Consider the following 17,767-nt stretch of genomic DNA (forward strand, 5'->3'; position numbering starts at 1 on the left):
TCCCTTGGCGGAGGCTAAGGCCTCCAGCGTCGCTCAGGACTCCACTCCGGCAAGGGTCCCCTCTTTAGAAAGAAGCAGGAGCTCCTTGTTACGATTGTGTTCCCATCCGATGTGGTCACCATCGACCCCTTAGTTTCCATCACTCTGAGTGAGGTCGGCTTGTGTGGCAAAGATAGTTTCCCTCTAACATTTCTGGTTCCCACTAGCACACGGTCACCTATCTCCAGATACTCATGTCGCAACCTTCTCCAATCACTCTACCTTTAGTTGGCTCTCCTTCTTTCTTCCAATGCAGCATCATCGTCGTCAATAACTCCAGGTGTTCATGTCAAGAGGTCTGGCAAAAACCCTTGTGGGCATTGTTGGAACAGTGCCTCCGTCGGGGACACCCCAGTGGAACAATGAGGAGTTGTCCGATATTCAGAGAGGAACTGATACAGAACTTGTTTCTTACATTCTCCCTGTCCATGGGCTATCCTGAAGACTTTGTTTGTATTTGTATTTGTATTTATTAGGCTTATATAGCGCTTTATACCAAAGCACTGCACATTAACAACAACAGGATACATTTAATATAACAATAACAGTAACAAAGAAGCAAATTACAATTTTGAATCAGTCAACAAAACAGTATGTAGAGCAATTTGACAGAGGGAAGGGGGAGAGAAGTGGAGGAGAGCTAGGAGGGAGAGGGGGGAGGGTAGCAGGAGGAGGAGGCAAGGAGGGGTGAGGGTGAGGATGGGATGGGGGAAAAAGAAGGGATAGGCTTAAGGGGGAAGAGGGAAAGGGAGGGAGAGGTGAAGCGAGAAGAGGGAGGGGTATCATGGTGGGGAATGGTGAAGGAGGGATTTAAGGGACGTGCGGAAAGAGGAAAAAGTAGGAATAGAGCGGATTGAGAGAGGTAAGGAGTTCCAGTGGAGGGGGGCCATGAGTTGGAAGGAGCGGAAACGGGAGGAGGCACACAGGGAGGGAGGAACAGTGAGGAGGAAGTGGTCAGCAGAAAGGAGGGAGCGTAGAAAGAGAGAAGGGAAGAGGGATAAGGGGGAGCAAGATCGTGTCCACATCTGGCTTTCTGCCTCTCCATTTGCCCTTGGCCACAGCAGCGTGATCTTCCTGTGCATGATACCACGGTCTCGCCGGTATTCCGCAAACCTTCAGCCCTGGAATGGGGGCCCATTATCAGAGCATATTCCATCCGGAAGACCATGAGTGGCAAATGTCTTCTCCAAAGCTGATATTAAGTCCTCCAGAGATGTGGAGCTGACAAACTCTACCTCAAGGTACCTTGACCACTGGTCGACCAGGACCACAAAGTGATTGTCCCAGCAAGTCAATCTGAAGTCCAAGTGCAGAGTCCCCCATGGCTCACAACTCCTTTCCAGTGACTCAATGCGCGGCTCCCGTCAGTGTGGCAATGCGCCTAGCACCACACACAGCTGTGGACAACATTCTCCACCCGCTCTTCCAAGCCTGGAAACCATACCTTCATTCAGAGACGCGTCGTGGTCTTGGAGACTCCTTGGTAACCTTTGTTTGCTAGTTCCAATGACTTTTCCACAAGGCTGGAGGGGGCTACCATCTTTGAGCCCCTCAACATCAAACCAACCTCCTTGAACGTGAGCTCTCCCCTCACTCTCCACATCTTCTCCAATGCCTTCCTTGCCTCTATCGTGCGTTTGTCCAGTTTTTCGAGGTCTCTCTGCCACTCTCCTATGGTCCCAGCATCATGGAGTATCTTGAAACACTCGTCCTCAGCCGAAGCCTTCCTAATGTCATTAATGGACATGGAGATGGGGGCCCCTGATTCCGCTAGATTATGCAGATGTTCTTCTGTTTCCACTTCTTCTGTAGTCGCTTTTCCTTGACTAGGGTGGCATTAACAGATAGTCTGCTGCGTTGGTGTTCCCCGGGTGAAATGTTAACTCAATGTCTTACTCCTGCACTTCTTGATCCTCGCTGGCGGTTTGGAGGAAGACCCAGTCATGATCGGTATGAGGGGCTTATGACCCGTGATGACCCTCATGGGTTTACCATAGATTTATGGGTAAACGTATTTGCAGCATCATAGCACCAAAAGGGCCTCCCTCTCAATTTGCGAATATCACTGTTCGGTCGCTGAAAGTGCCCTACAGGCGAATGCCACTGGTGGATCCGATTCAGTTTTATCGGACTACATTAGCACTACCCCGAGGCCACATGGGCTGGCGTCCACGCTGATCTACGACGTTTGCTCTGGGTTGAAAAACACCATTGTGTCATCGGCTGTAAGGGCCCCTTTTATGTCATCAAATGCACTTTGCTCCTGTGTAGTCCATTGCCACACACACTCCTTTGTGAGGCTCCTGAGCGGTTCTGCCAAGGTGGCCAGGTTCCATAGGAACCTGCCACAATATGTGGCCATCCCCAGGAAGCTACTCACCTCCGACAAGTTCTCCGGGGCACAATCGTCATGTATGTCCTTCACCTTTGCCGGGTCTGGGTATATGCCTCCTTCTTGGAACAAAAATCCAAAAAATTTGATTTTCCTTTCCATGTACACTTGTCCCAGTGCAAGGTGAGAACTAGGTGTTGGATGCGCTTTAGGACATTCTCCAGTTTTTCCAAGTGTTCATGGTTCTGATTCGGCATACACCATTATATTATTGCTGATGTTTATTGCTCCTTTCAGGCCAGCAAGCACCCCTCTGTTCTTATTCTGGAAGACCTCTGCAGCCAAAAATATGCTGAAATTCAGGCGTTTATACCTGTACAGGCCTTTGTGTGTAGTGAATGTGGTGACGTAGCAGGATTCAGGATCCAGCACCAGCTGATGGTACTCGGACCTGAGGTCCAGCTTGGAAAAGTAGCACGCACCCTAGAGGTCTGCCAGGATGTCATCCAGGGTGAGTGTCTCTCTCGCGTCGGATTCCTCTGTTCAGAAGGCGCATGTCCACGCAGATGCGTATTGCATCGGGCTGTTTGGGTTTTCTTGCAACCACAATGGGGGAGACCCACAGGGTTGACCCTTCCACCTTCTCGATGATGTCCAATTTGACCAGATTGTCCAGTTCTCATTACACTTTTTCCCTCAGATGGAATAGCATCCTCTGATGTTTTAGCGTTTTAGGTGCTGGACCGTGCTGTCAATGTGCAGCCGTACAAGGGTCACCCAACAGCTTCCCAATTCCTGTGAAAACACTTGCTTACCTGGCAAGCAGAGCCTGGATGTCCTCCAAGTACACCCGAAATGCGAAGTTCACTATCCGCAGTACCTCGGCTGTGGCACACCCCAAAAGGGTCACCTTGCTCCCCTTGGCGACAAAGAAACAGGCCCTGATGGACGTGTCCTCATGATGGACGCGTGCCACAAACACACCTTCCTGGGGCAGTGGCTGTTCCCTCAGAACGTGAAGATGCGTACGTTTGTCATGCTCAGGGGTGGTGCATTGTTCAGTTGCCCATAATGGCCCTGCACCATGACCCTCACTGAGGACCCACTATCAATCAACACAGGTACAGGAGAGTCACAAATGTGGACCATGCACTTGGGGTGGCATCGCCTTGATTGTTGCAGGACAGACATGCTCGAGATGAAGTACACGTCCTCCTCGTCTTCTTCTTGTTCCTCCGGCTCGTCCTCCTCCACTGTAGGTTGTTCCACTTGGGCTACCTTGCACTGTGATCTCTGTGCCACTGGCCTCGGGGATGCCTGCACTCTCGAGTGCATTGATGATGCCGGCTCCCTGCAGATGCACGCAAATTGGTTGGCTATGCCGCAGCGTCCGCACACGTGGCCCTTCACTGGCCATTCCTTGGCCTGGGGTAGGTCATAATCGCAATTGAGACATGGGGTCATCGCCCCCACCCTTTCTTCCTTCCTGCTCCATGGCTGGCGTTTTTCTCCTCTCTGAAACTGCTGCCTCCCCACAGCTCATGCATCCTTCACTTAAACGGCTTGGCTTTCACTGCTGAGCACATTTTGTTCGTCCGAACGTCTGCCAACTCATAAGACCTCCCCAGCATAATTCCGGGCTCGTGCAATATCTGGCATCTCATTTTAACTGAAGAGCAGCCATGTATGAGTTGTAGGCACATTTCGTGCTCCACGTCATAGCCTGCTATGAAAAGCGTTGAGCGTTTCCCCATCCTTTTTTACAGCAGTCCTCATAGTTGGCATTCGCCATGGGCGTAAAGTATTCTTGAAGAGCTGCTTTGGCAGCATCAAACGAGTCAGTAGGCCGCAAAGTCTCAAAAATGTTGTGAACACCCGAGCAAAATGTTGTGGACACCCGACCTAGCCGAGTAAACATGACGGATGTCATTGTTTTTTCATCATCCTCAGCTGTGGCCTTGAAGAACATGTCCAGTCTCTTCATCTACGCAATCCATCTGGGTCCCAGTGATGAAGGGGCCCCAACAATGTCGAATTCCTGTGGTGGGGCAAGGTGTGTAGATGGACGTGGCATTCTGGCCACTGCAGGTGCATCGTCTTCCTCCCATGTTTTACTGCTGCTGTGAGCAACAGCCGGTGTCGCCGAGACGCAGTATGCTTTTCAAGTATGGGCACAGCCGGTGACTGGGCTTGTATTGATGCAATGTCGAGGGTGGGGTATAGGGCACACAAGCACTCCCTTGTGGAGCTGCAACCCTGTGAGACCCCACACTACCAACCTCCAGGGTGGTGGCAGCCTGCATGGGCGCACAAGCACTCCCTTGGGGACCTGCAACCCGTGCTGTTCCACCAGCGAGGGACAGAGCGCACAGTAGCATGTGGTTCCAGTAGTGTGGCTGTCCCTCACAACTTTTGCTGTGTGCCACGTGGTGCGCGCACCAATTGACATGCAGGGTGAAAGGCCGGAAGTGCTACACATGTTTTGGGTGTGTGTTGCCGTTACAGATCTTCCCGGGTGACTTAATTACTTTATTGATTTCTTTTGTTGTAGCTCCCGCTCTGGAAGCCAAAATGGGATGCTGCCCCTGCTCTCAGGGCCTCCCCAATGCCAAGTCACTGCAGGCAGCCCAAAACACGAGGGAGGTGGGGGGTAGGAAGAGCGAGGCCATGCTCGCCCACTCTGCTAACTATCGCACATCGGAGCGCGCAGGAGTAGTGGGAGCGGGCCGGCGAGGCTCCTTTAGCGAGCAAGTAAATGCTGCCAGCACGCACGTGTGGTTCTGCTGCCTCGTCGCCATTGTAGTGGGGACATCGTCCTGGTGAGGCCCTGGAGCACAAGAAGTGCTAGTCACTGGTCCCGTGCTGTGTCTGGCACATGCCCAATAGGGACCCATCTTTATTAGGTGAACCCCACATGACTCCTTCGTCACCTTGGCCCTTAAAGGGGCACACCACAAACTCCTCGTCAAAATGATGACTCTGTGGCTTTATAGTTCTTACTGAAACAATCTCAACTAAAATGTATTTAATTTCACTGTTCTGTCCCCTCCTCTGATATGTTCTGGAACATGTACTAATGGAAACAAAGTAAATCGCGAAGGCTCACTTTTAGACGATTAACAAAATGGAATGCGAAAACTTATTTTTCTTCATTGATCAATAGTGGTGCGAAATCTGAATTTTTAAAGGCTATATTGTTGGACTACCATCCATTAGTAACTGGCGAGGAGGTGTGGCAGCCTCCGAGCCGTTGAGGAGGCTCAGAAAGGGTCTTTATCACACCAGAAAATAACCCGCTCCAAGCCTTCTCAGAGCAGGACGCCGCCATCTTCCCTCGCTGGGAATGAAGGTAAGTGTGCTCCCGCATCCCCTGACCTTCCTCCACCCATCTTTTCCACATATCCTCTCCCCTCCATACCCACACCCCACTTACCTGCGCTGCTCTGTCCTTCACTGGTGCCGGGGACAGTACTGTTCAGTGTTGCCAGGTCGGAAGGAAAAAATAAGCTGAATGCCCTTCCAAAACAAGCCCAAAACAAGCTGACTCCCATCCAAATAAGCGGAAAAAACAAGCGTGCACCTAAAAAGTTGTGGAAAGGTCTCAAAAGTAAGAAACATAACACAACAAGAAAAACATACATAGACAGAACACTGACATAGTGTGTTAGAACAACAATATTTTATTGCATGGTGACTAGAAGTCCCAGATTGCAAAATAATACGGCCCTGAAATATTTGTATTTATTGTTTTATATAGCGCCTTAATCCAAAGCGCTATATAATATTGTAACATGGCCAATTGGAAGCTGAAAAGAAACATGGCCTTCCTGAATACATCTTTCTGAGAAAATGTTGTATATAGATTCCAATAATCCTCTAACCCAGTCTTGCAAAAAAAAGTTTTCAAAAAATAAATAAATAAAGGATGTTAGTGGATAATGCGTCAGCACTGGGGATATCACCAGGGTAAGATTGCTATAGAGTGACGCTTGTTAAACTAAACCAATCCCCTTCTTTACATCTTTACATGTCAGTGTGTCTGCCTGCATGACAAAACTTTTAAAGTGCGCTTTTTTTGCATATGTTTAGGCCTTTGGCAGTGATGGGCCACCTGGTGGGCAAGTAACGATCCCATCAGTGCCAAACACTTAAGCATATTCAAAATATAGGGCGCACCCGAGAGCAAGACAAAGCAGCAATTGCCGTCAAATGCTGCCAGCAGCCCAGTGCAGGACGCTCTGTGCGACGTGTAATGGGCTTAACAGCAATATAAACAAGCCCAATTACACGCGCACAGACGGTCCAACAAGCGGACGAAAACCGCGACAAGCGACCTCCAAATATTATAAGCGACTTTGGGCAAAAACAAGCCCAAAGTCGCTTATAATAAGCGGACCTGGCAACACTGGTACTGTTCCCAGCGCATCTCCACTGCGCAAATAGCCACCATGGAAAGGGAGAAGGGACTACTTGTAGCCCTTCTCTCCAATCCATGGCAGCCATGTTTTTTGCCTTTTCTTTCTCGAGTTGTGAAACGGTATACATGCCGTTTCTCAACTCGAGAAAAATAAAGTATTAGTCCCTGGTACAACGTGCCAGGGTAGTAATAGCAATAGAACCCTCAGAGGGGGCATTACCAGTCTTGTAATGCCCGAGTGCTTACGCTGACGCCCCGGCTCATTTCCAGACCGCTAATACCCCGCTCCTCGGGTTCTATTCCTTAAATATGTTGATGTCCATGTATTTCAATTTGTAATTGGAATATTGTAATGGGTGTCTGATGCCCTCCTGCTTAAAGCCTATGATTATGCCATGAATTTATTTGTAGCAATAATAATTTGAAACAGTCTCAAGCATTTATCGAAACAAAACCCTTGAAATTCACTGGGTGTGGGAGGTAATTACAAAGCTCATGAGAGCATACATGATATTACAGAAGGGTTTCACAATGAGGTACGAAATAACATCTTGGGGTATATCAACAGGGGACACACCGAGTTAAGATGATCATCACTTCCCACACCCAGTGAATTTCACGGGGGTTTGTTTTGATAAATCTGATCACCATAACTCTGTCTGCACTAAAGTGTGTTCACTGAATATATATTCTGCCATGTTTGGGCACTTGCACATAGGTAGTTAGACCCCATATCACATGGTTAGAGCCATGTGATTCAGGAAATGGGGGAAATTGAGTTCTGTTTGTATTTGCCTGACGAAGTCCCTCCGCAGGGAAGGAGCCCGTGGCATTATGTTTTGCTAAAGGAACTAGCCTTTTTTTGTGAGTGCGGGGTTTTGCAAATTTGAAGCTATTGTTTTTAGATTAACTAAAATCTGCATTCGCAATTTAATATGAATGAGTTCCCAGGTATTTGTGCTATCCCTCCATATGCTCCGTGCACTAGGACCTGAGCATGGCGGTTGGGGATTTGTAAAAAAATATATATCAAACAAGGTCACACTTCTATTTGATTAGTTTGTTCACAAAATTGTTACCGCCATGTGCAGATTTTCCAGTTGCCACAATGAAGTGTCAATGCATGTTTACACATTCTCACCTCACAGTAAATCACAGTGATGTTGCGGTAATGCATACATCTCTGTCCCCTTTACTGAATACTGCAGTAATGATCACATTTATAAGCATAGAGTTTGGTATTGCTCGACCTGGGTACATCCATGTAATAATGTGGCAATGGGGAAATTGTGAAAATATGTGGATGAATGGGACATGGTTGAAACTGCAAATATCAAACCTGATTTACCATTGGAGGTCCTGTAGGCTTACATTGACAGGGCCTAGGAATAGTGAATGGCAAGAAACTGTTTAATGACATCTGGATCGTTTATATTGGGCCGATGGCATTGGGCAATGATCTGTTTACATTGGGGCTATTATGTTCTGGTCAGAACAGTGCGCAGGCGTGAGGATGTGTACTGACATTGAGCAATAAGTGTGACTGATGGATATTGGCACTTGTTTTGAGGGCGGCTGGAAAATTGACGCTGATTATTCTGTGTGCTGCTTTGGGAGAGGTTCCGATAGTTATTATGGGTGGATATTATCAGTTGATTTAGGCATCAGGCTGGGGGGGGGGGTGGTTCGGCAATGTACTGATTAGATAGCTCTTTGACTACCAAGCGCCTTACAATTGTCTGCCAAATCCAGCCAATGCTCATGGATGTTGTTGACCAAATATTCATAAATGCAAATTTTCACACATTTCCAAACACATTCCAAGAGTGACAACCGTCCCTATCACATCGCATGCCACTCATTTTGTCAGCAATTCCTTGCATCGAACCATAAAATCCCGATAAAATTAGCGTCAAACTCCATCCATTCTTGAACAATAGGACTGACCCAATGGGTTTTTTGAGGTCACCCTTTCCCAATAAATATGAATGCATTACTTGGAGAAGACCCCCAATCCCTCTGGTAAAGTTGCTTTGATTAACTATCCTATGTTTACCTATGTGTTACTGCCATAATGCAATTTAAATGATATCATTAGATGGTAATTTCTTGAGGAATTCCTTGGGGTAAACTCGAAACCTGCATGTACTTTTAACAAATATGACCTGTACAGTGTCCTTCAGAATGCACCTTTTCCTACTAAAGGTTAAATGTCCGAAAAATGTGCTTCTATGTTTTTCATAAGACACATTTCTAAACGTGCTCGTGCAATTTTGTCTAAATTAATTCATCCCTTTTTTTGTAATGAGTGTCTGCCTCCATGCCCCCTGACTAGCAAACACCCCCACTCCCTCCGGCCCCAAACCCCCTTCTCCTATCCCCATATACACATATATGTAAATGGTCGATTTCGACGAAAGGTGCGCCCTTTTAAAAAGACATCTGTGAAAGGACGTATTAGGAAACATTCTAATAGGAAGGCCTCCTAAAGCGCTGCACGGTTGTCTTTTAATCCAATTCATTTGTAACCATGTGTACTGATCCAGTGGGTAATTGCTGTGGTTGAGCCCCCCTCACCTTATAACCTTGTCTTTTAACCCTATCCAATAAACCTTCATGTTGCATGCTTTATCATTAACAATTTAATTAAAAAAAAGACATCAACAAATTTATTACCAGATTAGACAATATTTGAAAACGATTTCGGGGTAAACCCCACCTCCCGACCTCAAACCATACCTCCATTGTTCTCTTGGTTTCCTGGGTGCCATCTTTCGTTCCCCAAAAATATACTCCTAGCTGTGGGGTTGCTAACCAGTCTCCTGCAGGAGCAAGACAAGGAGGGTTCCTCTTGCCAGTGAGCAGGGTGGTAGCAGAAGATGGCAGCCCCTCCTCAGGAGGATCAAATGGCACCAAGCGCCTGTCTGCTCCAGCCCCAGGAGAAGGAGTCCATGGAAGCGGCACGCTGCAGAGCCAACCTCCTCCCCATCATAGCAGAGGGAGCCATTCAGGACCCATGAGAGACACAAGTGGCAATGCAGCTGAGTGGCTTCCAGCGCCAGTCTGAACCTTGTTGCTATTAGAGAGTCATCGGGTGCAAAAGTTTAGTTACACATTTATTTATATATTTAAAGGCAACTAGCAGAATCTGTGGACTTCTCTTGCTTCAGGAATGATGACTGCCATTCCACTACTACTGTGTTTTAACTACGAAAGATACAACATGCCACTGCCATGCCACTTTTGACTGCATCCTCATAGCTTCTCTTCCCAATGGCACTCCTAACATAAGAGGCAGCGGGGCCCCTCGAACATGGACTTGTATCGCCCCTCTCCTCCTCTTAGGTCACCTCTGCGGCCATCTGTACCAGGAAATAACCAGAAGGTACTGGAGACCCCAGGGAAAATACACATATGACCAGACTAACATTTCTGTAGGTTTTGCAGCATTACATATGCACACATGGCACGCGCACAACACCTGGCATAGGTGTAGAAGTGTCTTCAGCCTGCACGCTTATCAACCGTTTTGAGCGCAAATCACTTTTACTTATTCTTTAGTTGGTTTCCAACTTTCTTCTATTTTCTTGTCAACTGTTTCACTTCACTCTTTGCATCTAGTTGCCCCGTGTAGTAGTGTTCTTCTGCCTGTAAGTAGCTCACCTTCCTGTTTCTGGCTTTCGCTGCTTGCACCTGGACTACTTTTCTTGCCCTCTGTATGACTGACTGACAAACATTGTTGAACCTTTAGCTTTCTCCTGGGCCACTGCATGTAGCCCTCTTGCTCAGTCTGTGCTGCCTATTACAGAATCACCCATATGTCCCAGGACTGCTGTGTGCTACCCTCTTGCTCATAGGCGTAGACAGGGTAGGGCCTGAGGGGCAAGGTCCACCCAAAACCTGTAAATGCCCACTCAGCACTGCTGAGTGGGCATTTACAACTGCCACTGTGCAGCCTGAGCAGCAGGGTTTGCTCTCCGGGAAATCTACGCATTGCGCAGATGAGCCAGAGAACGGACCATGCTGGGTGCATGTCAAGAACCAGGAAGCTACATCTGCTTCCTGGTTTCTGTCTGTGCAGGAGCCAGAGGCCTACGGAACAGCTGACGAGGCAGCGGTGTGGCGAGTCTGGAGGGAAACAAGTAACAGAAGAAAAAGTTTTTTTGTTTGTGTGTATGCGTGTGTGCTAGGATTGTATGTACGTATGAATGTATGTGTACAGGCTTGCGAGGGTGTGTGTAAGTGCACACGTGTGTATGTACATAAGTGTGTATGCGAGGGGGTGTCTGTAAGTGCATTTATATGAATTAATGCAATGTGAACGATGTAGATTGGTGCGAGAATGGGTGTGAATGAGAATCCTGAACAACTGTGTATCCTAAAACGATTGACTAGATCTTCAAGATCTGGATCCAGCACCCACCTGAATGTCGCTGGATTCAAGACTAAAGGGGTGGGGGTTCCAGCTTTCCAGTAGCAGCACCAATGCTCTGGAACACCCTCTCAAGTCACATTAGAAATGAACTCTCGCACCAGCGCTTCAAGAGGCTGATCAAAACCTGGCTATTTGATAAATATGACCAGGCTCTGGCAAGTATGATTCTGGCTCTCCCTCCAGGTCAATTCCACCCACATCTTGCATGAAATATATGCTTGTATGTTCTTCTTCTGTGTGTAAAATGATCTGTAACTAGCCAAGCGCCTAAGTAACCTACGCCGTGATACCTCCGGGTTTGGCCGTGTAACAAATGCAATAAATAAAGAAATGCAGTATGAATGTTCTGGGTGCCTGTGTTAAGGACAGAGAAACGGCATGGGTATGTGACTGGTAGATGAATTGTCTGTGTATGTGTGTTTGTTTGTATGTGTATGTGTGTGTCTGTCGGTCTGTCTGTGTATTTGAGTGTGTGTCTGTGCACGAGAGGCTGGGGCCTGGGGAGGGACGTTGGCCCTTGAACAATGTTTAACAGGTATATAGCATGTTTGACTAGCTTTTATGGGTGCAACAAAGCCAAATTGACTGTTATTATTTGAAGGAGAGGTTGGTGTAGGGGGAATTTACTTCACTATGAAAATCCATTGGAAACTTCTTTGGTGCATTGTTGGTGACTTGGCTCTTCTAATGAACACCCCTTGAATGGTTTGGGCTCCCTATGTATGCCGTGTCGCTCCTGTGCATTTTGAACAAATGCACGTCCCTCTGCAGGCTCCCCTTAGGATGGGCCATACTACACTAGCTCCAGGCCCCACTTGTTACACAATCCTGGCTACGCCTCTGCTCTTGCTCAGTCTGTGCTGCCTATTACAGAATTATCCTACTGTCCCCAGATGGCTCTGTGCAGCCCTCTTGCTCAGTCTGTGCGGCCTATTACAGAATCATCCATATGTCCCAGGACTGCTGTGTGCAACCCCCTCTTGCTCAGTCTGTGCTGCCTATTACAGAATTATCCCACTGTCTCCGGACTGCTGTGTGCAGCCCTCTTGCTCAGTCTGTGCTGCCTATTACAGAATCATCCATATGTCCCAGGACTGCTGTGTGCAGCCCTCTTGCTCAGTCTTTGCTGCCTATTACAGAATCGTCCATATGTCCCAGTACTGCTGTGTGCAACCCCTCTTGCTCAGTCTGTGCTGCCTATTACAGAATTATCCCACTGTCTCCGGACTGCTGTGTGCAGCCCTCTTGCTCAGTCTGTGCTGCCTATTACAGAATCATCCATATGTCCCAGGACTGCTGTGTGCAGCCCTCTTGCTCAGTCTTTGCTGCCTATTACAGAATCGTCCATATGTCCCAGTACTGCTGTGTGCAACCCCCTCTTGCTCAGTCTGTGCTGCCTATTACAGAATTATCCCACTGTCCCCGGACTGCTGTGTGCAGCCCTCTTGCTCAGTCACTGCTGCCTATTACAGAATTATCCCACTGTCCCCGGACTGCTGTGTGCAGCCCTCTTGCTCAGTCTGTGCTGCCTATTACAGAATCATCCATCTGTGCCAGGGCTGTTGTGTGCAGCCCTCTTGCTCAGTCTGTTCGGCCTAATACAGAATTATCCAGCTGTCACAGGACTGCTGTGTGCCGTCCTCTTGCTCAGTCAGAATTATCCAAGGATCCCAGGACTACTGTGTGCAGCCCTCTTACTCAGTCTGTGCTGCCTATTACAGAATTATCCCACTGTCCTCGGACTGCTGTGTGCAGCCCTCTTGCTCAGTCTGTGCTGACTATTACAGAATTATCCAATGGTGCCAGGGCCGCTGTGTGTAGCCCTCTTGCTCACTCTGTGCTGACTATTACAGAATTAGCAATATGGTTGTTTCCTCACACATAAAAAAATGGGCCACACAGGTTCATGGTGCTTCAACAACTTTATCTTGAAACCTCAAATAATGAAAAACAAAATTTGAAAAACCACTGATGTGGTGGGGCCTTCTCGGCAAACACATGAATTTGGAAACTGCTATAGTATGTTAGTGCCCTTTGGATTACACATGTTTCATCACTACAAAGTGCATTTCTAAAATCAGGGCAATTTCTATCAATCAATTGGTCACTGTAGTACTGTTAATACAGTGTAAAAGTCTCAACATGTTTCAGTTCATAAGAAAACCATTTTTTGAGCTGTCTTCAGGAGTAAGACCCTGGTAGTAGTATTGGCTTGTAGCATAAGCTAGTTTTGAGGGGTGTCCAGTCAAAGGATCGAATACAAAAGGTTTGAATGCAAAAGGTGAGAGTCAATAGGGTCGAAAACAAAAGGTTACAATTTTTTTTTTAATTATATATTTTTGGGGGGTTTCGGTTTAGGTAAAAAAAAGTGGTTTTTACCACAAAAACAGGGGTTGGGCCCCCCCCCAAAAAAATAAAAAATGTAAAAACAAAAAAAAAACGTTTTTTCGAACCTTTTGTTTTTCGGTCCTTTTGACTCGAGCCTTTTGTCATTCAATCCTTTTGATTTGATACTTTGAACTATAACCGTGTTGAGGGTGTCACAAACGGTGGGGAGTGCAATCCATTCCCTATCAAACAACAACAAGGAAAAGCTGGAGTGAGCTAATGATGCTTCTTAGTCCAGTTCAATTCTTTTTAATAGAATAACACCTGTGAAAGGTATACATATTACCTGGACAGGTGTTTTTCAGAGGGCGATCCTGTTCATGGGAACATGGATAGGTGATAGCTTTCGTCCTTCCTAGTACCTGATAAATAGGGAAGCATAAAAGATATGTATGCTTAAAACAAATTGCTAAAACTGGGGGCAGGGGGCTACTATCCCCTAGTGCTACATTTAAACAGCCATGGTTCCTTAAATTGGGGGACCAGTTGTGGAGGTGTAAATCCCATTACACTCACCTCACTTGTAGAGTGTGTAGTGGCAGTGGTGCTGTAAAAGCTCTGGTAAAGCGGGGATGAACCATCACCGGCTAGTTCTGCAAGTCACAATGCAAGGCAATTGGTACTGCTATGGTCATAAAATTAGATCTAGAGCGAATCGTAAAACTAGTGTCAAAATTCTTAGCCCAAGACTTCACATCCTAGGATAGGTAAGTATATAAATACCAAAACAAAATACCTCTAGTTGTGAAACGCGGGTGCTGTTGCCCGCTGTTGAAAGATGGACAGAATCCTCTGTCGCCGAAGCGGTATGTTCAACTGTAACACGGAAATTCTTAATAGTCCGTGCTTGTGCAGAGATTGGGAGTGAAAGTGATAAGGAACCGTGCGTTATTGTTGTCATTGACTGGAGGCAATGTCAATTAGAATAGAATAGTTAAGTTTGGCGACCTGCCGGTTCAATGTTCTTACCCGGCGGGTAGTTGCTCCGTGCATATATCGGCTAGCGGTTTGTGTCTGGTGGCCGGCGGCGTCTCCCTCTGATTAGCAACCGTTGTCTAGGCAACTGGTTAGTAAATAACGTGTGTTGGACCTCGTTTGTTTCGCTGCCGTGTGGGCTATTAGGGCGCGCGCCATCTTGGAGTGGTCAGCAGATAGGGCGCTGTATACGTCTCGAAACGATGGACTATCCACACATTGTTGGATGGCATAGATGCTAATGTTAATACGTATCTAGAGATATACACTCATATTACATGGCTCATCAAGGTGGATGTTTGCCAAAAAATTGAATCCCAACTTAGTCTCCTAATTAATATATTTATATATACTGACTATAGATGGACTGATATTCCCATTATTGCTCTAGGGAGCATAGCTCGAAGTTACTTAGTTGCATCTAGGCGGTAAAAGGACAAACAAAGTCTGAGGAGCCCGGAATTGGAAAATGCACGGGAATGGATACCAGCTAAACTCTGTTGGGCTCGTGTTAATTGCCAATTGCATATCTATCTTCCTAATATTAGGGGGTGCCCCATCTAGAGTACCTATTCATGTATTAACTCCATATCTTAATATTTCACATAATAAATAATAAGTTTGGCCACACGTGAGTGACTTAAACCGTAAAGAATGTTTCTTACAGTCAGGAGTTATACCTCAAACAATGGCATTTTTCATTCACACGTCATACTCCCCATGTTGGTTCATTTTAGGAAAGGAAGCTGGAGAAAGGGGCACAGTAAGAAGTTAATGTATAAAGTGGGGACATTTTTACTTCACATGTCGTACACCCCTGATTTATCAACACGATTGAAACAGGATAATGGAGTTATGATGATGAACATACTGATGTGGTAGGATTATCAGTAAGATATGCAGTAAGAGGAAGTGAGAGGCAACAAGCTCATTAGACCTGACGCGCAGCGCGCATGCGCAAAAAGGAGTAGCATCAAGTGAGGCGAGTGTAATGGGATTTACACCTCCATACCTGGTCCACCAATTTAAGGAACCTTGGCAGTTTAAATGTAGCACTAGGGGATAGCAGCCCCCCTGACCCCAGTTTTAGCGATTTTCTAAGCATCGAAAGCTATCACCTATCCACGTTCCCATGAACAGGATCGCCCTCTGAAAACACCTGTCCAGGTAATATTCATACCTTTCACAGGTGTTATTCTATTAAAAAGAGTTGAACTGGACTAGGAAGCATCATTAGCACACTCCAGCTTTTTCTTGTTTTGTTTGATAGGGAATGGATTGAACTCCCCACCGTTTGTGACATCCTCAACACTAGCTTATGCTACAAGCCAATACTACTACCAGGGTCCTACTCCTGAAGAAAGTTCAAAAAATGGTTTTATTATGAACTAAAACATGTTGAGACTTTTACACTGTATTAACAGTACTACGTGATCAATTGATAAAATTAACCACCAAACAGGTGGAACACCTGAGGATATATTGATTTAAAAAAAAAAAAACCTGAGGTTAACAGGATAAAACAATCCATGTCTGTTTAAAGCACCCTGGCCACCAGAATGGCATTTTGTAAACATACTTTGTAAATGTATTTGTCTAATGAACCACAATGTATGCGCTGTTTCGTTTTTTATGTATCTTTTTAAACATTTGTTATGTGTGATGATGATATTTAAATGAAGGAATATAAATGATAAAAATGTTTTTGTAAGCACTGTAAGATATCCCACTTGCAGAGTTCCGCCCCATCAAATAGGCATGTATCTCTCTTATTGTTTATACTGTAAATGCATTGACATCAAATAATCGGGAAACAGGTTCACTGAAAACGGTTAGCAATGGATACAAGGGTAGGGTGGATAGGAGTTTGCAGAAACAAGGAGAAATGTAAATAAAAATAAGTCAATATTGGTTCTGTGAACATGAACATTGTTGCAAGGATATAGACCAGAATTTTCTAACTCCAGAAATTTCCAATCAGCACAACTTTGTCTTCCCTAAGGTTACACGGTATAGCACATAGAAGCACATTTTACCAAACACTAAGACCAAACGAGTAATAGGCAACGGTCAATTTTGAGCATTCCAAAAGCATTGTGCATGATCCCATTGTCCAAAAGAGTTGGAACGTCCTTTCCATAACAGGTACAAGCTGTCTATGAATGCAAAACTATCACATTGGGAAAACGTGTCCCATTAGCTTACCTAATTTCCATGTGCATTAGGTATCATATCCAAAAGTCATGGGTTCGAATCCCCCCTGAAAAAGCACGGGGCTTAAGATTACTGCTTTAGTGAACATAGTCATCCCTAATCGTACATGTGCTTGTAAAAAACAAGGAAATACCTGATCCAGGCATATGTGCAAAGAAATGTGCGCCACTGTTTTAGTTTTCAATTTTGATGCATCTATTCAATTTAGATGCTCGTTTCATGGTGACCAAAAATACTGTATGTGTTCCATGAACAATGATGATGTAAACAAATGTATGTGTTGTGTTTTGTTAATCCCTCTGTTCGTTTTGGCGTGTGCTCGTATGTCTTATTACTGATATAAAAAGGATCTAGTGATATGTTAGAGCGCTCCCCACACGTCCGTCTATACTGAACGTTAGGGCTTACCTAAAAAGTGTTTGTCCAGTCTCCTCATGTCGGCTGGGTGCGTTGTCCCTCATATCTGGCTTATAACCTGTTTCTATGGCAATCGTGTGTCCCTTCTCTCTTTCGACCGCCCCAACGAGGGAATCATTTTCTCGGGCGCCATGTTTTGGGCTGTAAAACCCTAAACAGGTACTAATATTGTTAAATTACCCATACTCACGGTAGTTCGTTGAAGTGGGTAGAGAAAATATAAATAAAAAAAACCATTTTTTTTGCTAATGTTATTTTTCCATCGGGGCACAAATGTTAATAATGGTGCAACAGAAAAAAAAACACACGAGTTTGTTAAAATTAGGAGAGAGCGTGTAAATGGAATCTCGATTTTTAAACTAATGTTATTATTCACATAAAGGCATAAAATGTTTCTAATGGTGCGACAGAAGAAAAAACATATCAAAGGTGGAGTTCGCAACTCCTCATTAAATTTAAAAAAATGTAAAAATTGGCACCCTGGTTTCGGGATAAGCCTCTCAAATTTGAGTCAGGGCGTTCGCCTTCTTATATTCCCACATGAACTGCG

At 45.7% G+C, this 17,767-nt stretch overlaps 1 long non-coding RNA gene across 1 annotated transcript in view; it reads right to left on the reverse strand.

Moving 5' to 3' along the window:
• Positions 1-17,298, reverse strand: part of LOC138581845 (uncharacterized) — a 118,194-nt gene extending 100,896 nt beyond the window's left edge. Inside the window, exon 1 of the long non-coding RNA XR_011304817.1 lies at positions 17,209-17,298. This is a non-coding gene — a long non-coding RNA (uncharacterized lncRNA). The remainder of the gene's footprint in view (positions 1-17,208) is intronic.
• Between the last annotated feature and the right edge of the window lie 469 nt (positions 17,299-17,767).

Source organism: Ambystoma mexicanum, chromosome 3q (assembly GCF_040938575.1).
Source record: "Ambystoma mexicanum isolate Mex_15411 chromosome 3q, UKY_AmexF1_1, whole genome shotgun sequence".
NCBI classification, from domain to species: Eukaryota; Metazoa; Chordata; class Amphibia; order Caudata; family Ambystomatidae; genus Ambystoma; species Ambystoma mexicanum.